This window comes from Pongo abelii, chromosome 2 (assembly GCF_028885655.2).
Source record: "Pongo abelii isolate AG06213 chromosome 2, NHGRI_mPonAbe1-v2.0_pri, whole genome shotgun sequence".
Lineage (NCBI taxonomy): Eukaryota > Metazoa > Chordata > Mammalia > Primates > Hominidae > Pongo > Pongo abelii.
The window spans coordinates 121954717-121973191 of record NC_085928.1 but is presented as its reverse complement, the minus strand read 5'-3'; the positions used below and the strand labels follow the sequence as shown (position 1 = coordinate 121973191).

Here is an 18475-nt window from a genome sequence, read left to right as displayed (position 1 = left end):
GCTAACTTTTTTGTATTTTTAGTTGAGAAGGGGTTTCACCATGTTGGCCAGGCTGGTCTTGAACTCCTGGCCTCAGGTGATCCACCTGCCTTGGCCTCCCAAAGTGTTGGGATTTCAGGCGTGAGCCACCACACCCAGCCATCTTTTCTTTGAGACAGAATTTTGCTCTGTCGCCCAGGCTGGAGTGCTATGGTGCAATCTCAGCTCACTGCAACCTCCACTTACCAGGTTCAAGCAATTCTCCTGCTTCGGCCTCCCAAGTAGCTGGGACTACAGGCACCTGCCACCATGCCTGGCTAATTTTTGTATTTTAGTAGAGATGGGGTTTCGCCATGTTGCCCAGGCTGGTCTTGAACTCCTGACCTTAAGTGATTCACCTGCCTCAGCCTCCCAAAGTGCTGGGATTACAGGCATAAGCCACCATACCTGGCCTCAGGTATGTCTTTATAGCAGTGTGAGAACAGACTAATACACCTGCCAAGCCATGAGGTGACGCATGTGCAGCAATCCATCATCAGACGGTGGTGGTATACATGATACGGAATGAAGCATGCCTAGAACACGTAAGTAAGTCAGATAGGCACATGGCTCTGACTTGTTCAATATCTGCTCCTCCTTTGACACCTACTCTTGCTGCATTGCTGCCCCTCCATCAATCCACATCCATGGTCTTGTGTAGACTCTCCTATGACCAGCTTTGCCAAAAAGCTCACACCTGGCTTACAGATACATCTGTACAATGTATTGACTAATGGCTACTGGACAGTGCAAATATTGTATACTTTCATCATTGTAGAAAATTCTATTAGAAAGTGCTGACTCAATTTTGCTGATTGCATTTCTTCTGGTTTATTTAACATGTTCTTCTGCCTTCCGAATTTTCTGTAGTTGGATCTAGAGGCTTAGTCAACTTTCTTTTGTTTTGTTTTGTTTTGTTTTGTCTGTTTGCTTGCTTGATTGATTGATTTTTTGCAAGACTGCTTCATATTGTGTTCTTCAATTAGGAGGCACATAACAACTTTATCTCTCATGATCAGCTATTGATGACCAATAATAGATCAATTACTCCATTAAAGATTTACATGTAGTTATATTCTAATTTTTTCATTTCTTCTTTGTGTATCAGCTGGACTACTTCCATAAAGAACACTTCCACTTCCCCTCATCTACTATTTGGTGACATAGAGGTACTGTACCAAATAGTGGCACTGGAAAGGCAGCATACATACCTGATTCTCTACTTTTATTTTCAAGCTTTCCAAATGAGTTATTTTCTACCATCCTGCAACAGTGACTAAATAATTTGTTTGAGCAGCACTACAAGCTCATGAATTTACATTTATTTTATGTGTTTCAATCCACTGAATTTTTTTTCTTTTCTTTTCTTTCTTTTTTTTTTTTTTTTTGAGACAGAGTCTCGCTCTGTTGCCCGGGCTGGACTGCAGTGGCGCTATCTCGGCTCACTGCAAGGTCCGCCTCCCAGGTTCATGCCATTCTCCTGCCTCAGCCTCCTGAACAGCTGGGACTACAGGCGCCCGCCACCACACCCGGCTAATTTTTTGTATTTTTTTTAAATAGAGATGGGGTTTCACCGTGTTAGCCAGGATGGAACCATCCACTGCATTTTTTAACACTCAGATTATCTCACATTTGACCAGTGCAACCTCTTTAAGTTGATTTCTGAATACTTTTGACACCAACCTCTTTGATAGCTTCCTTGAAAGCTGCTTTGACGAGATGCTCCAGGCTTATCTTGCTCTTATCTTATCTTTCATTTTCTATCCCAGACTTGGAAGCAGCCATTTTCCCCAAAGAGTCTTGAGTTTCCCGGTGTGAAATGGTCTTTGAAAACCATCCTCTGGGTGCTTAGGGTGCTCATTTCTCTTTGGTTTATCACTGTTTCTAGACCTTTTCAATGGGCAGATCTAGGAAATGTAGAGAGAAGAAAAATGGACTAGAGATTTTAAAAGACACTTCACAAGAAAAAAAATGCAATGTCCTTTAACCATATGAAAAGATGCACAACCTTGTTTATAGTAACCGAAATTTAAACTGATTCTGACAATTTCTCATCTCCCACACTGACAAAATCTGAAAGTTCGACAGCAAACTCTCTTGGCAAGTTTGTGCAGAAACAGACACTCAAACGTTGCTGGGGAAATGCAAACTAGTAAAGCCTATATGGAGGAATCTGTCTGTATCTAGCACAGTTACATATGAATTCATTTTTTTAACCCAGGAATCTTATCTCTCGGACTCTATCTTAGAATACCCTGATGAAAATATGAAAAGGTATATGCACATAGCTACTCATTGCAGCACAAAAGATTGTGAAAACCATACAATGTCTATAACATAAGACATGATACATCTACACAATAGAATGCTACGCAGCTATAAAAAGGAATAAGGAAGAGTTGAAGATTTTTCTAAGGGCTATGAAATGATGCCTAAGATAAACTCTTTTGTTTTGTTTTTTTGAGATGGAGTTTTACTCTTTTGCCCAGGCTGGAGTGAAGCAGTGCGATCTCGGCTAACTGCAACCTCCGCCCCCACAAGTTCAAGCCGTTCTCCTGCCTCAGCCTTCCCAGTAGCTGGGATTATAGGCACCTGCCACCACGCCTGGCTAATTTTTGTATTTTTTGTAGAGATAGGGTTTTACCACGTTGGGCAGGCTGGTCTCAAACTCCTGACCTCAGGTGATCCACCCACCTCAGTCTCCCAAAGTGCTAGGATTATAGAGGCTTGAGCCACCGTGCCCAGCCAGATAAATTGTTACACACAAAAAAAGACCTGTGGAGAAAAGCATATAGAATGCACAACATTATATCTATGCAGATAGAAGGGTTCAAATATGCATGTACGTGTATATGTATATGTATGTAATCAATATATAGTCAAATCTAGAGAAACTCTAGGCTGTCTGCTTTGAGTCCTGGAACTAATGAGAAAGAGCAGTTCTCTGCTGAAGATGCCTTCTGCTAGCATGTGAACCTGAGGTTTGTGGGGGTTCATGTTGCCACTATGAGGAAAGAGATTGCCTGAGAATGAAGCCAACAGGGAAAAAGGCAAAGGTAAACAATGAAGAGGAATTCTCAACTACATTATCTGAGCAACTGAGTCTGGTCAGCTCCACCCCTGCACCTTTTAATCATGAGTCAATAAATTCCAATTTGCATTACAACCATAGAATCCTGAATGATAGTGTATTACAGGATATTGGAAAAGTCTTGGGCACCACTTTAAATCCTCTTCCAGAGGTGAGCTGGAGCTGGCTTCCACCAGCTTATAAGAGCCCATTGTGCACATCTTACTGCTTCTATTCAATGACATCACATTGGCAGCTTGAAATCGACCACAGTGGGAATATGCATGTGAAGGAAATTGGCAAATGCTACAGATCAGGGCTTCCTCCCAATCTTTGGAAGCTGGTCGTTAAGCATTTACTCACACACTCCCACACTACTGTCTTGGACTCTTTTTGTTTAACCCACTGCTACAGTGACCACTTACAGGCTTCAACCAATATCTCACCAAGCTTTTCATCTCCTGCCCTGACCCTCTCTAAACCAATTCAGCACTTGCATGGAGCAACTTCTGATCAACAGGGGCAGGAACTGATCCATAACTGTTTCCCCTTCTCATCCTAACTTGGAAAGTTTTGCTGGGTTTTTGTTTTTTTTGTATTTTGTTTTTGAGACAGGGTCTCACTCTGTTACCCAGGCTGGAGTGCACTGGGGCATCATCACAGCTCACTGCAGCCTCAACTCCCTGGGTTCAAGTGATCCTCCCATCTCAGCCTTTGAAGTACTGGGACTACAGGAATGTACCACCATGCCAGGCTAATTTTTAAATTTTTTGTAGGGACAGGGTTTGACTATGTTGCTCTGGCTGACCTCGAACTCCTGGCCTCAAACCATCCTCTCGCCTCACCTCAGCTGGAAAAACATACTGTAGAAACACACTGAATTTCTGCAGTGTGTATACAAATTACTATCTACAGATGAATCTGAGGTTTATGATCAGAGAACAAGATACATAAGCAGTCAGTAATGCTGAAATGAATTTACAAGCCGACGTAAAATTGGCTTATTCCACAGAGAGAGAAGGAATTCAATTGCATTACCGCCTATTAAAATGTATTTCTCTGTGGGCCGTGACTCTTTCTATTGACCTATTGCTTTTCATTTTCTAATTTTATCCATTAGCCAGCCTCCTTCTGACCTGGAGTCAGGGTGACAGTTTTGTTTGGTGACTTCTCCACATAGCTAACTTCAACCACTGTCTTTTATTTGCCAAATTCTGAATAAAGTCAGAGGCTTATATAGTTTCTGCAGTGTGTATACAAATTACTATCTACAGATAAATCTGAGGTTTATGACCAGAGAACAAGATTTGTTTTGTTTTGTTTTGAGATGGAGTCTTGCTTTTGTCCTCCAGGCTGGAGTGCAGTGGCGCAATCTCGGCTCACTGCAACAACCTCCTCCTCCCTGGTTCAAGCGATTCTCGTGCCTCAGCCTCCAAGTAGCTGGGATTACAGGCGCACACCACCACACCCAGCTAATTTTTCTATTTTTAATAGAGACAGGGTTTCATCATGTTGGCCAGGCTGGTCTTGAACTCCTGACCTGAAGTGATCCATCTTCTGCCTCAGCTTCCCAAAGTGCTGGGATTACAGGTGTGAGCCACCGCGCCTGGCCAAGATTTGTTGATAATCTCACAAACCAAAAGTAGATTAACACTAAGTATCTTTGTGCACCTTGCTGGTTTCTCACCTTCTATTTTCTCTCAAAAGAGTTAAATAGGCTGGACGCGGTGGCTCATGCCTGTAATCCCACCACTTTGGGAGGCCGAGGCGGGCAGATCATGAGGTCAGGAGATCGAGACCATCCTGGCTAACACGGTGAAACCCCGTCTCTACTAAAAAATACACAAAAAATTAGGCGGGTGCGGTGGCAGGTGCCTGTAGGCTGAGGCAGGAGAATGGCATGAACCCGGGAGGTGGAGCTTGCAGTGGGCCGAGATCGCACCACTGCACTCCAGCCTGGGTGACAGAGCGAGACTCCGTCTCAAAAAAAAAAAGTTAAATGGAATACAAACCAGCAGGGAACTCCCACATCAGTTACCAGGGTTCTGCTATCTCTCACTAAAGCTAACAAGACTGTCAATCCCCCTCTCCCTAACCACTAGTTTGAAAATCCTCCCTACTTTATAATACTTTGCCAGGGGCTAAACTCTTCATAGAAGACAGGTGTAAGGTACAGAGACCTTGACACATACTTCAGGCTGATAGGTGTTTCCAGTCAAGAAAGATAGATGTCATTTCCGTATCTTGGCAAATGTGAATAATGCTGCAATGAACATGGAAGTGCAAATATCTCTTCAATGTTCGGATTTCTTTTATTTATTTATTCTTTTGTTTGTTTATTTTTTGAGACAGAGTCTCACTCTGTCACCCAGGCTGGAGTACAATGGTATGAGCATGGCTCATTGCAACCTCCACCTCCTAGGCTCAAGTGATTCTCCCTTCTCAGCCTCCCGAGTAGCTGGGATTACAAGTACACACCACCACACCCAGCTAATTTTTGTATTTATTTTGTAGATACGGTTTCACCATGTTGCCCAGACTGGTCTCAAACCCCTGGGCTCGAGCAATCCACCCACCTTGGCCTCCCAAAGTGCTGGGATTTGCAGGCGTGAGCCACTGCGCCCAGCAATGTACAGATTTCAATTATTTTGTTTTATTTTTATTTTTATTTTTTTGAGACGGAATCTCACTCTGTTGCCCAGCTTGGAGTGGAGTGGTATGATCTCAGCTCACTGCAACCTCCACCTCCCAGGTTCAAGTGGTTCTCCTGCCTCAGCCTCCCAAGTAGCTGGGATTACAGGTGCCTGCCATACACCTGGCTAATTTTTGTATTTTTAGTTGAGATGGGTTTTCACCATGTTGGCCAGGCTGGTCTTGAACTCCCGACCTCAAGTGATCTGCCCGCCTCAGCCTCCCAAAGTGCTGGGATTGCAGGCATGAGCCACTGTGCCCGGCCAGTTCCTTTGGATATATACCCAGTAGTGAGATTGCTGGATCATATGATAATCCCATTTTTAGTTTTTTGAGGAACCTCCATACTGATTTCCATAGTGGCTGTACTAATTTACATTCTCACCAACAATATACAAGGGTTACCTTTTACTCCACCACTTGTTATTGTTTTTTTTCTTTTTTAGGTAGGGTCTCCTTCTTCCACTCAGGCTGGAGTGCGGTGGCACAATCATATCTCACTGCAACCGTACCTCCTGACCTCAAGGGATCCTCCTGCCTCAGCCTTCTGAGTAGCTGGGACTATAGGCACATGCCACTGCACCTAGCTAATTTTTAAATTTTTGTAGAGATGGAGTCTCACTCTGTTGCCTAGTCTGGTCTTGAATGCCTGGGCTCAAGCGATCCTCCCACCTCAGCCTACCGAAGTGCTGGGATTACAGGCCTGAGCTACTACGCCTTGCCCTCTTTTGTCTTTTTGATAATAGCCATTCTCACAGGTGTGGGTTGATATCTTATCATGGTTTTCATCAAGGGATGAATGGATACAGAAAACATGAGATATATTGCAGCCATAAAAAATAATGAGTTCATGTCCTTTGCAGGGACATGGATGAAGCTGGAAACCATCATACATCAGCAAACTAACACAGAAACAGAAAACCAAACACCGCATATTGTCACTCATAAGTGGGAGTTGAACAATGAGAACACATAGGCACAGGGAGCGGAACATCACACACCGCGGGATCGGGGGCAAGGGGAGGGAGAGCATTAGGACAAATACCTAATGCATGCTGGTATTTGCATGAGTTGGTAGATGATGAGTTGATAGGTGCAGCAAACCACCATGGCACATGTATACCTATGTAACAAAACTGCACATTCTGCACGTGTCCCGGAACGTAAAGTAAAATAAAATAAAAATAAAAATAAAAAAATAGGCCAGGAGCGGTGGCACATGCCTGTAATCCCAGCACTTTGGGAGGCCGACGCGGGTGGATCACCTGAGATCAGAAGTTCATGACCAGCCTGACTAACGTGGTGAAACCCCTTCTCTACTAAATACAAAAAAATTAGTTGGGCATGGTGGCACATGCCTGTAATCCGAGCTACTTGGAAGGCTGAGACAGGAGAATTGCTTGTACCTGGGAGGTGGGGGTTGCAGTGAGCCAAGATCGTGCCATTGCACTCCAGCCTTGGCAACAAGAGCAAACTCCATCTCAAAAAACAAATAAATAAATAGGTAAATGAATAAATTAATTAAAATGTGAGATATATACACAATAAAATACTATTCAGCCCCCCAAAAAAGAAAAGAAAATTTTGTCATTTGTGGCAACTTGGATGAACCTGGAGGATATTGTTAAGTGCACTAAGCCAGGAACAGAAAAACAAATACCCCATGATCTCACTTGTATGTGGAGCTAATAAAAGTAGAGAGTTGAATGGTGATTACCAGGGGCTGAGGGGAGAGAGTGGAGGGGGAAAGAAGAACTGTTAATTGAAGGGCACAAAGTTTCAGTTTGGCAAGAAGAGTAAGTTCCAGTGAGTTACCCCACAGCATGGTGACTAAAGTTAATAATAGTGGATTATGTCTTTCAAAATTGCTCAGTGAGGAGATTTTCAGCGTTCTTATCACAAAGAAATAAGTATGTGAGGTGATGGATATGTTAATTAGCCTGATTTAATCATTCTACAATGTATTCATGTATCATAACATCACAGTTTACCCCATAAATATATACAATTATTATCAGTCAATTAAAAATGAAATATGGCCCGGCGTGGTGGCTCATGCCTGTAATTCCAGCACTTTGGGAGGCCAAAGCAGGCAGATTGCTTGAGTCCAGGAGTTCGAGACCAGCCTGGGCAACATGGCAACATGGTGAAACCCTGTCTCTACAAAAACAAACAAAAATTAGCTGGACATGGAGGTGCATTCCTGTAATCCTAACTACTAGGGAAGCTGAAGTGGGAGGATGGCTTGAGCCTGGAAGGTCGAGGCTGCAGTGAGCTGTGAGCATGCCATTGCACTCCAGCCTGGGCAACAGAGTGAGGCTCTGTCTCAAAAAAAAGTAATAATAATAAAATGAAATAAAATATAAGGGACATGAAATAAAGCAAATCACCATGACAGGAAGTCAGATAACAAGCCTTGCCAGTCTACAAGTGCTTTGGGACAAGATGTAGGGACAGCTGAGTGGGATTTCCCAGCATTTCCTGCAATTGAGCAAGGTCCAACTGCTTGCAAGGTTAATGAAATATGGCTAGTCACCAAAGGAAGTTAAACAGTAGCAAAGATCGAAAACAAAGTTACCTGCAGGACAAGATACCTAGGTTTATTTCCATTTGCATTATTTGCTATAAATAGTGAGGCCTTGGCCTCCTTGTACCACCCTAAGGAAAAGGACTATTGTTCTTTCTTTGGTTTTATTGATAAATGAAAGGGCAAAGGTAGAAGGTGTACTCACAGTCGGTAAACTTCTCAGACTGAACCAGCTGGACTGAGGAAGAGAAACAAGAGATGGTATGCATAGGGATATCTGGTAGTCCAGACAGAAGTAAGTGAGAGAAGAGATATTTCTTCTCTGAGATATATCAGAAAGATAGTAGCTAATCCATCACAGACACAACAAATACAGGTTGAGTGAAGGAACACAGACCCCAGTCAGTCTCACTATGTGGTTACTTATGTATGTAGTTCAGCTAAGTTATTTACATTCATGTTGGAACTGGACCCACAAGGTTTAAACCTGACAGTTTTGAGAGAGACATTATCAGACACTCAAAAAAAGAAACCTGTTTAAAAATGCCTACCCTGGCTGTAGAATAACTTGTGATATGGTACCACCTAGTGGTCAATGGTAAATGTATGTTTTCAAGTTAAGCATGCACAAGCAAAGGCACAAAGATATTCAATACATATGTAAAATGCATGTCCACAAGGATCACTGTCCTTTATAACCTGATGGTCAATGTTTTGAAAACCATTGTTTTTCATATATATTTTCCCCTTTTAAATTGTTTTCTCTACCTTTTCCTTAATGGTAGTTAGTATTCCATGGTATGGCGTTGTCTTCATTTATTTAGCCAATCTTCCACAATGATCTTGTGAGATATTTTCCAATTTTTTGCTATTTCAAAGAATGTTACAACCACCATCTTTTTACATGTAACTTGTCTTCCTTTACATGATAACTGTGCAGACACATGTCAATAGAGGGCTCTGGCCGGGCCCGGTGGCTCACGCCTGTAATCCCACCATTTTGGGAGGCCAACGTGGGCGGATCACCTGAGGCCAGGAGTTCGAGACCAGCCTCACCAACATGGTGAAACTCCGTCACTGCTAATAAAACAAAAATTAGCCAGGAGTGGTGGTGCACGCCTGTAATCCCAGCTACTTTGGAGGCTGAGGCAGGAGAATTGCTTGAACCCAGGAGGCAAAGGTTGCAGTAAGCCAAGTTCGCACCATTGCACTCCAGCTTGGGTGATGAGCAAAACTCCATCTCCAAAAAAAAAAAAAAGTTCATTTCTTTCTTGTGCAGAAATAAAGTATAACACATACAATTATGTACAGCACATAATACTTGGTAATGATATTTTAAAATTATGTTACTAGTTTATGTATTTACTATGCTATATTTTTTTTCATTATTTTAGAGTGTACTCTTTCTACTTATTACAAAAAAAAATTAACTGTAAAACAGCCTGAGGCAGCTTCCTCAGCAGGTATTCCAGAGGAAGGCATTGTTTTTGTTTGTTTGTTTGTTTTGAGACAGTCTCGCTCTTTCGCCCAGGCTGGAGTGAAGTGGCACGATCTCAGCTCACTGCAATCTCCACCCCCCAGGTTCAAGCAACTCTCCTGCCTCAGCCTCCCAAGTAGCTGGGACTACAGGCATCGCCACCATGCCTAGCTAATTTTTGTATTTTTAGTAGAGACAAGGTTTTGCCATGTTGGCCAGGCTGGTCTCAAACTCCTGACCTCAGGTGATCCACCTGCCTTGCCCTCCCAAAGTGCTAGGATTACACGTGTGAGCCACTGCACCCAGCCAGGCACTGTTATTATAGGGTTAACTAAGGTTAATTTATCATTGAAGATAAATTTCTGGACAGGTGCAGTGGCTCACACCTGTAATCCCGGCACTTTGGGAGGCTAAAGTGGGAAGATTGCTTGAGCCCAGGAGTTCGAGACTAGCCTGGGCAACATATTGAGACCCTGTCTCTTTTTTTTAATTAAAAAATTAATAAATAGCCCGGGCGCGGTGGCTCACGCCTGTAATCCCAGCACTTTGGGAGGCCGAGGTGGGCGGATCACGAGGTCAGGAGATCTAGACCATCCTGGCTAACACGGTGAAACCTCGTCTCTACTAAAAATACAAAAAATTAGCCAGGCGTGGTGGCAGGCACCTGTAGTCCCAGCTACTTGGGAGATTGAGGCAGGAGAATGTGTGAACCCAGGAGGCGGAGCTTGCAGTGAGCCAAGATTGCGCCACTGCACTCCAGCCTGGGCGACAGAGCGAGACTCCGTCTCAAAAAAAAAAAAAAAAAAAACAAATAATGCCAGGTGTATTGGCTCACGCCTGTAATCATTTCACTTTGGGAAGCCAAGGCGGGTGGATCACCTGAGGTCAGGAATTTGAGACCAGCCTGGCCAACATGGTGAAACCCCATCTCTACTAAAAATACAAAAATTAGCTGGGCGTGGTGGCATGTGCCTATAATCCCAGCTACTCAGGATCCTGAGGCAGGAGAATCACTTGAACCCGGGAGGTAAAGATTGCAGTGAGCTGAGATCGTGCCACTGCATTCCAGCCTGGGCAACAAGAGCGAAACTCTTGTCTCCAAATAAATAAATATATAAATAATACAGAGAAAAATTTGTTTTCTATAAATGTAGTGTAGTTTAAGTGTACAGTGCTTATAAAGTCTACAGAAGTGTACAGCAATGTCGTGGGCTTTCACATTAACTCACCACTCACTCACTCACTCACTCGGAGTAACTTCAAGCCCTGCAAACTCCATTCATGGCAAGTGCCCTATAAGGGTGTACCATTTTTTATCTTTATACTATCATTTACTGTGTCCTTTCTATGTTTAGGTACACAAATATTTACCATTGTATTACAATTGCCTACAGTATTCAGTAAAGTAACATGTTGTTCAGGTTTGTAGCCTGGGAGCAATTGGCTACACCATAGCCTAGGTGTGTAGTAGGATATACTATCCAGGTTTGTGTAAATACACTCTATGATGTTCACACAATGATGAAATCACCCAATGACATATTTCTCAGTAGGTATCCCTGTCCTTAAGCAATGCATTGCTGTATTTCTGTAATATCCTTTCCCAAAATGCATAACCTTATTCTAACCATGAGAAAACATCAAACAAACCCAAATTGAGGGGCGTTCTCCAAATTTCTCCAAACTGACCAGTAGTCTTCAAAAACTGTCAAGATCATTGGAAGATAAAGAAAGACTGAGGACGTTAGAAGACACTCAGAGCCTGGGCGGTATGGCAAGACTCTGTTTCTCAAAAAAAAAGGTTTGAAAAAATTAGCTCAGCATGGTGGCATATGCCTATAATCCTAGCTACTAGAGAGGATGAGGCAGGAGAATCATTTGAGCCCAGGAAGTCAAGGCTGCAGTAAGCTATGATTGTGTGACTGCACTCCAGTCTGGGTGACAGAGCAAGACCCTAACTCTAAAATAACAGCAACAAAAGACTAGGAGAAGGCTGGGCAACAAAGTGAGACCTCGTCTCTACAAAAAAAACAAAAAAATGAGGTGAGTGTGGCGGTGTGTGCGTACAGTCCTAGCTACTTGGGAGGACTATAAGCACACACCACCACACTCACCTCTTTTTTTTGTTTTAGGAGGCTGAGGTGAGAGGATCACTTGAGTCTAGGGGTAGAGGCAGCAGTAAGTCACGATCATGCCAGTACACTCCAGCTTAGGCTACAGAGTGAGGCACTGTCTCAAAAAAAAAAAAAAAAACACTAAAGAGAAATAATAACTAAATGCTATGTGAATGTGAAATCCTGGAACAGAAAAAGGACATCATTGGAAACACTGCTGAAATTTGAATAAGTTCTATGCGTTAAATAATAGTACAGGCACACCTTGGAGATATTGCAGGTTTTGTTCCAGATCACTGCAATAAAGTATTACAATAAACCAAACCACATAAATTTTTTGGTCCCCCAGTGCATATAAAAATTATGTTTATACTATACTTTAAGTCTGTTAAGAGTGCAATAGTGAGCATGCCACTGCACTCCAGCCTGGGTGACCAGCGAAACCTTGTCTCAAGAAAAAAAAAAATACTTTATTGCTAAAAAATGCTAATAATCATTTGAGCCTTCAACAAATTTGTAAATTTTTTGCTGTTAGAGGATCTTGCCTCCATGTGGATGGCTGCTTACTGATCAGGGTGGTTGCTACTGAGGGTTGGAATGGCTGTGGCAATTTTTAAGGTAAGACAACAATGAAGTTTGTCACACCAATGGGCTCTTCCTTTCATGAAAGGTTTCTCCGCAGCATGCGATGCTGTTTGATAGCATTTTACCCCACAGTAGAACTTCTTTCAAATATGCCACTTCTTTATTAACTAAATGTATGTAATATTCTAAATTATTTTTTGTCATTTCAACAGTGATCACTGGCCGGGTTACAGTGGCTTATATCTGTAATCCCAGCACTTTGTGGAAGCTGAGGCAAGCAGATTGCTTGAGCTCAGGAGTTCAAGACCAGCCTGGGCAACACTGTGAAACCCTGTTTCTACAAAAAATACAAAAATTAGCCGGGCATGGTGGCATGTGCCTGTAATCCCAGCTGCTTAGGAGGCTGAGGCAAGAGAATTGCTTGAACCTAGGGAGGTGGAGGTTGCAGCGAGTTGAGATCACACCACTGCACTCCAGCCTGGGCAACAGAGCAAGACTCCATCTCAAAACAAAAAACAAAACAAACAATGTTCACAGCATCTTCACCAGGAGTAGACTTCGTCTCAAGAAACCACGTTCTTTTTTTTTTTTTTTTTTTCCTCAAGACCGAGTTTTGCTCTGTCACCCAGGCTGGAGTGCAGTGGCACAATCTCGGCTCACTGCAACCTCCACCTCCTGGGTTCAGGTGATTCTCCTGCCTCAGCCTCCTGAGTAGCTGGGATTACAGGCGCCCACCACCATGCTGGGCTAATTTTTGTATTTTTAGTAGAGATGGGGTTTCGCCATGTTGGCCAGGCTGGTCTCAAACCCCTGACATCAAGTGACCTGCCCGCCTCAGCCTCCCAAAGTGCTGGGGTTACAGGTGTGAGCCACCATGCCTGGCCAAGAAACCACTCTTTACTCTTCCGTAAGAAACATCTCCTATCTATTCAAGTTTTATCATGAGGCTGCAGCAATTCAGTCACATGTTCAGGCTCTACTTCTAATTCTAGTTATCTTGCTATTTTCTGCCACATCTGCAGTGACTTCTCACTGAAGTCTTGAACTCCTCAATGTCTTCCATGAGGGCTGGAATCAACTTCTCCCAAGCTCCTACGAATCCTGATATTCTGACCTCTTTCCATGAATCATGAATGTTCTTTAATGGCATCTAGAATGGTGAATCTTTTCCAAAGGGTTTCAATTTACTTTGCCCGAATCCAGCAGGGGAATCACTATTTATGGCCTTACAAAATGTATTCTTTAAATAATAAGACTTGAAAGTTGAAATTACTCCCTGATCCATGGGCTGTCTGAATGTTGTGTTAGCAGGTATGAAAACAACATTCATCTCCTTGTACATCTCTATCCGAGCTCTTGGGTGACAAAGTGCATTGTTAATGAGCAGTAATATTTTGAAAACAATCTTTTGTCTGAGCAGTAGTTCTCAACAGTGGGCTTAAAATATTCAGTAAACCAAATGTGTAAACAGATGTGCTGTCATCTAGGCTTTGTTGTTTCATTTGTAAAGTACAGACACAGTAGATTTAACACAATTCTTAAGGGGCTTAGGATTTTCAGAATAGTAAATGACCATTGGCTTCAACTTAAGGTCACCGGCTGCATCAACCCCTAACAAGAGAGTCAACCTGTCCTTTGAAGCTTCGAAGCCAGACATTGACTTCTCCTCTCTAGCTATAAAGGTCCTAGATGGCATCTTGTTCCAATATAAAACTGCTTCATCTACATTGGATATTTGTTGTTTAGTGTAGCCATCTTCACCAATGATCTTAGATCTGGGTAACTTGCTGCAGCTTCTACAAAAGTACATGCTGCTTCACCTTGCACTTTTATGTTATGGAGATGACTTCCTTCCTTTACCTCATGAATCCACCTGTGCTAGCTTCAAACTCTTTCCTGAAGCTTCCTCACCTTTCTTAGTCTTCATAGAATTGAAGACAGTTAGAGCCTTGCTCTTGATTAGGCTTTGGCTTAAGGGAATATTGTGACTGGTTTGACCTACCCAGACCACTCAAACTTCCTACGTATCAGCAATAGGGCTATTTTGCTTTTTTAGCATTTGTGTGTTCACCGAAGTAGCACTTTTATTTATTTATTTGCTACTATTTTTTGAAACAGAATCTCGTCCTGTTGCCCGGGCTCATATGCAGTGGTGTGATCATAGCTAACTGCAACCTCGAACTTCTGGGCTCAAGCTATCCTCCTGCCTCAGCCTCCTGGGTACCTGGGACTACAGGCTCATGCCACCAAATCTGGCTAATTTTTATTTTCTATTTTTTGTAGAGATAAGATCTCATTATGTTGCCCAAGCTAGTCTTGAACTCCTGGGCTTAAGTTATCCTCCTGCCTTGGCCTCCCAAAGCACTGAGATTACAGGTCTGCACCACCATCCTTGGCCTGGAGTACTACTTTTAATTTCTTTCAAGAACTTTTCCTTTGCAATCACAACTTAGCTAACTGTTGGGAGCAAAAGGCCTGGCTTTCAGCATGTCTTGGCCTTCAAGAAGCCTTCCTCACTAAGCTTAATCATTCTCACTGCTTATGTTCAAAACTGTACTGAAAGTTCCAACTTTTGGTTTAAAGTGAGAGATGTGGGACTCTTCCTTTCACTTGAGCACTCAGAGGCCATTGCAGGGTTATTAATTGGCCTAATTTCAATATTGCTGTGTCTCAGGGGACAGGAAGGTCCAAAAAGAGGGAGAGAGAGCAGCAGTCCCCACCTTTTTGGCACCAGGGACCAGTTTCATGGAGATAATTTTTCCATGGACTGGGGGATGGGGAAGTAGTTTTGGGATGATTCAAGCACATACATTTATTGTGCACATTATTTCTATTATTACATTGTAATAGGTAATGAAATATTTTTACAACTCACCATAACATACAATCAGTGGGAGCCCTGAGCTTGCTTTCCTGCAGCTAGATAGTCTCATCTGGGAGTGATAAGAGCCAGTGACAGATCATCAGGCATTAGATTCTCGTAAGGAGCACACAACCTAGATCCCTCACATGTGCAGTCCACAACAGGGTTCACACACCTACGAAAATCTAATGCTGCTGCTGATCTGACAGGAGGTGGAACTTAGGAAGTAATGTGAGCAATGGGGAGTGGCTGTAAATACAATACAGATGAAGCTTTGCTGGCTCGCCCGCCTCTTACCTCCTGCTGTGCAGCCAGGTTCCCAACAGGCCATGGACTGGTACTGGTCTGTGACCCAGGTGTTGGGGAACCCTGATATAGGGGAATGGCCAATCCATGACGCAGTCAGAACACACATATTGATCAATAACCTTGCTGCTCTATGTGGGCACAGTCCATGGCACCCCAAAACAATTACATAGTAACATCAAGCATCACTAAATACAGATCACCATAACAGATATAACAATAATACTAAGGTTTGAAATATTGTGAGAATTACGTGACACCATGACAAAAAGTGAGTACATGCTATTGGAAAAATGGTGCTGATAGACTTGTGTGATGCAGGGATGCCAGAAACTTTCAATTTGTAAAAAAAAAAAAAAAAAACATTTGCAAAGCACAATAAAGCAAAGTACAATAAAACAACGTATGCCTGTGTTATACCAAGATTAATTTCCTGGTTTTAATGACTGTACTATGGTTATATAAGAAGGTAGCATTAGATGAAGCTGGTTGAAAGGTATATGGGAATTCTCTGAACTTTTTTCTAAGTCTGAAATTAGATAAAAATAAAAATTTTTTTGGTTTTGTTTGTTTTCCTGAGACAGGGTCACTCTGTCGCCTAGGCTGGAGTGCAGTGGCGTAATCTTGGCTCACTGTAACCTCCACCTCCTGGATTCAAGCAACTCTCCCACCTCAGCTTCCTGTGTAGCTAAGACTACAGGCACACAGTAAGCCCGGCTTTTTTTTTTTTTTTTTTTTGTATTTGAAGTAGAGATGGGGTTTCACCATGTTGGCCAGGCTGGTCTCCAACTCCTGACCTCAAGTGATCCGCCTGCCTTGCCTTCCAAAGTGCTGGGATTACAGGCATGAACCACCACATCCAGCCAAAAATAATTTTTTTTTTTTTTTAAAGGTGGCCAGGCACAGTGGCTCACGCTTGTAATCTCAGCACTTTGGAAGGCTGAGGCGGGTGGATCACGTGGTCTGCAGTTTTGAGACCAGCCTGGCCAACATAGTGACATCCCGTCTCTACCAAAAAAATACAAAAATTATTTGGGCATGGTGGCAAGCGCCCGTAAGCCCAGCTACTCGGGAGGCTGAGGCAGGAGAATCGCTTGAACCTGGGAAGCGGAGGTTGCAGTGAGCCGAGATTGCACCACTGCACTCCAGCCTGGGAGACAGAGTGAGACTCCGTCCTAAAAAAAAAAAAAAAAAAAGTGTGCGTCTACAAATGTCAGTACAGGATTTGATGTAAAAATATTGAATACAGAATGTCAATATTAAAGCCAATAGTTATTTCATATTCTTTTGCACAGGTTTTAAAAAGTATTATGTTTCAGTAAGAAAACATATATGAACTCCCAAAATACGGGAATGGAACTAAGAAATTAGCTAAAACCGCTGCCAACCTGGTGTGACAGTGGACACGCAGCTTTTTCCATTCAGGAGCAGCAGTCTTTTCCCCTGAGGAACTTGACACAGTGAGGGGAGGCAGGGAGAACAGACTATCCTAAATTAATCTAGCCAGCCACTAAATAAATAAACAGAGGAAGGGGACAGTATACAGAGTTACTACAATGTATTGTGTCCGGAATTGTTTCCTTCCAGTGGGTTCTTGGTCTCGCTAACTTCAAGAATGAAGCTGGGGACCCTCGCAGTGAGTGTTACCGTTCTTAAAGATGGTGTGTCCAGGGCTTGTTCCTTCAGATGTTCAGATGTGTCCGGAGTTTCTTCCTTCTGGTGGGTTCGTGGTCTTGCTAACTTCAGGAGTGAAGCTGCAGACCTTCGCTGTATTACAGCTCTTAAGGATGGCACGTTGGGAGTTCTTCCTTCCTCCTGGTGAGTTCGTGGTCTCACTGATTTCAGGAGTGAAACTGCAGACCTTCGCTCTGTTACAGCTCTTAAAGGTGGCAAGTCTGGAGTTGTTGGTTCCTCCCCGTGGGTTTGTGGTCTCGCCGGCTTCAAGAGTGAAGCTGCAGACCTTCGTGGTCAGTGCTACAGCTCATAAAGGTAGTGCAGACCCAAACAGTGAGCAGCAGCAACATTTATTAGGAAGAGCAAAAAAAAACAAACCACCCACAGCCCGAAGGGGGACCCGGGTGGTTTGCAGCCGCTGTCCCGGGTGGCCTGCTTTTATTCCCTTATTTGGCCCCACCCACATCATGCTGATTGGTCCACTTTACAGAGAGCTGATTGGTCCATTTTACAGAGTGCTGATTGGTCCGCTTTGACAGAGTGCTGATTGGTGTGTTTACAAACCTTTAGCTAGACCCAGAGTGCTGATTGGTGCATTTACAATCCTTTAGCTAGACAGAAAAGTTCTCCAAGTCCCCACTCAACCCAGAAGCCCAGCTGGCTTCACGTCTCAGTATTACTAAAATGTTTCTGACGAAAACAATTATAGAACATACAAAGAAACAAGAAAGTGTGATTCACTCTAGAAAACAAACAACAAACAAAAAAATACAGGCAACAGATACTGCATGTGAGAGCAACCAGACTTCAGATTTAACAAACAAATCCTTCAAAGTATAATACTTGTTATAGATATGTTGGAACAAACTAAAGGAAACCATGATTAAAGAAGTAAAGGGGCCGGGTGTGGTGGCTCACGCCTGTAATACCAGCACTTTGGGAGGCCAAGGCGGGTGGATCATTTGAGATCAGGAGTTCAAGACAAGCCTGGCCAACATGGGGAAACAGCATCTCTACTGAAAATACAAAAATTAGCTGGGCGGTAGTGGTGTGCACCTCATCCCAGCTACTCAAGATACTGAGGCAGGAGAATCGCTTGAGCCTGGCAGGCCAAGGTTGCAATGAGCCAAGATCATGCCACTGCACTCCA

At 43.1% G+C, this 18475-nt stretch overlaps 1 long non-coding RNA gene across 1 annotated transcript in view; it reads right to left on the bottom strand.

Annotated features, from left to right (window-relative positions):
* LOC100448518 (uncharacterized) overlaps window positions 1–17745 on the bottom strand; it is a 28294-nt gene extending 10549 nt beyond the window's left edge. The window contains exons 1-2 of the long non-coding RNA XR_010139221.1: window positions 17299–17745; window positions 1702–1925 (exon numbers count right to left, since the gene is read on the bottom strand). This is a non-coding gene — a long non-coding RNA (uncharacterized LOC100448518). The remainder of the gene's footprint in view (window positions 1–1701; window positions 1926–17298) is intronic.
* Between the last annotated feature and the right edge of the window lie 730 nt (window positions 17746–18475).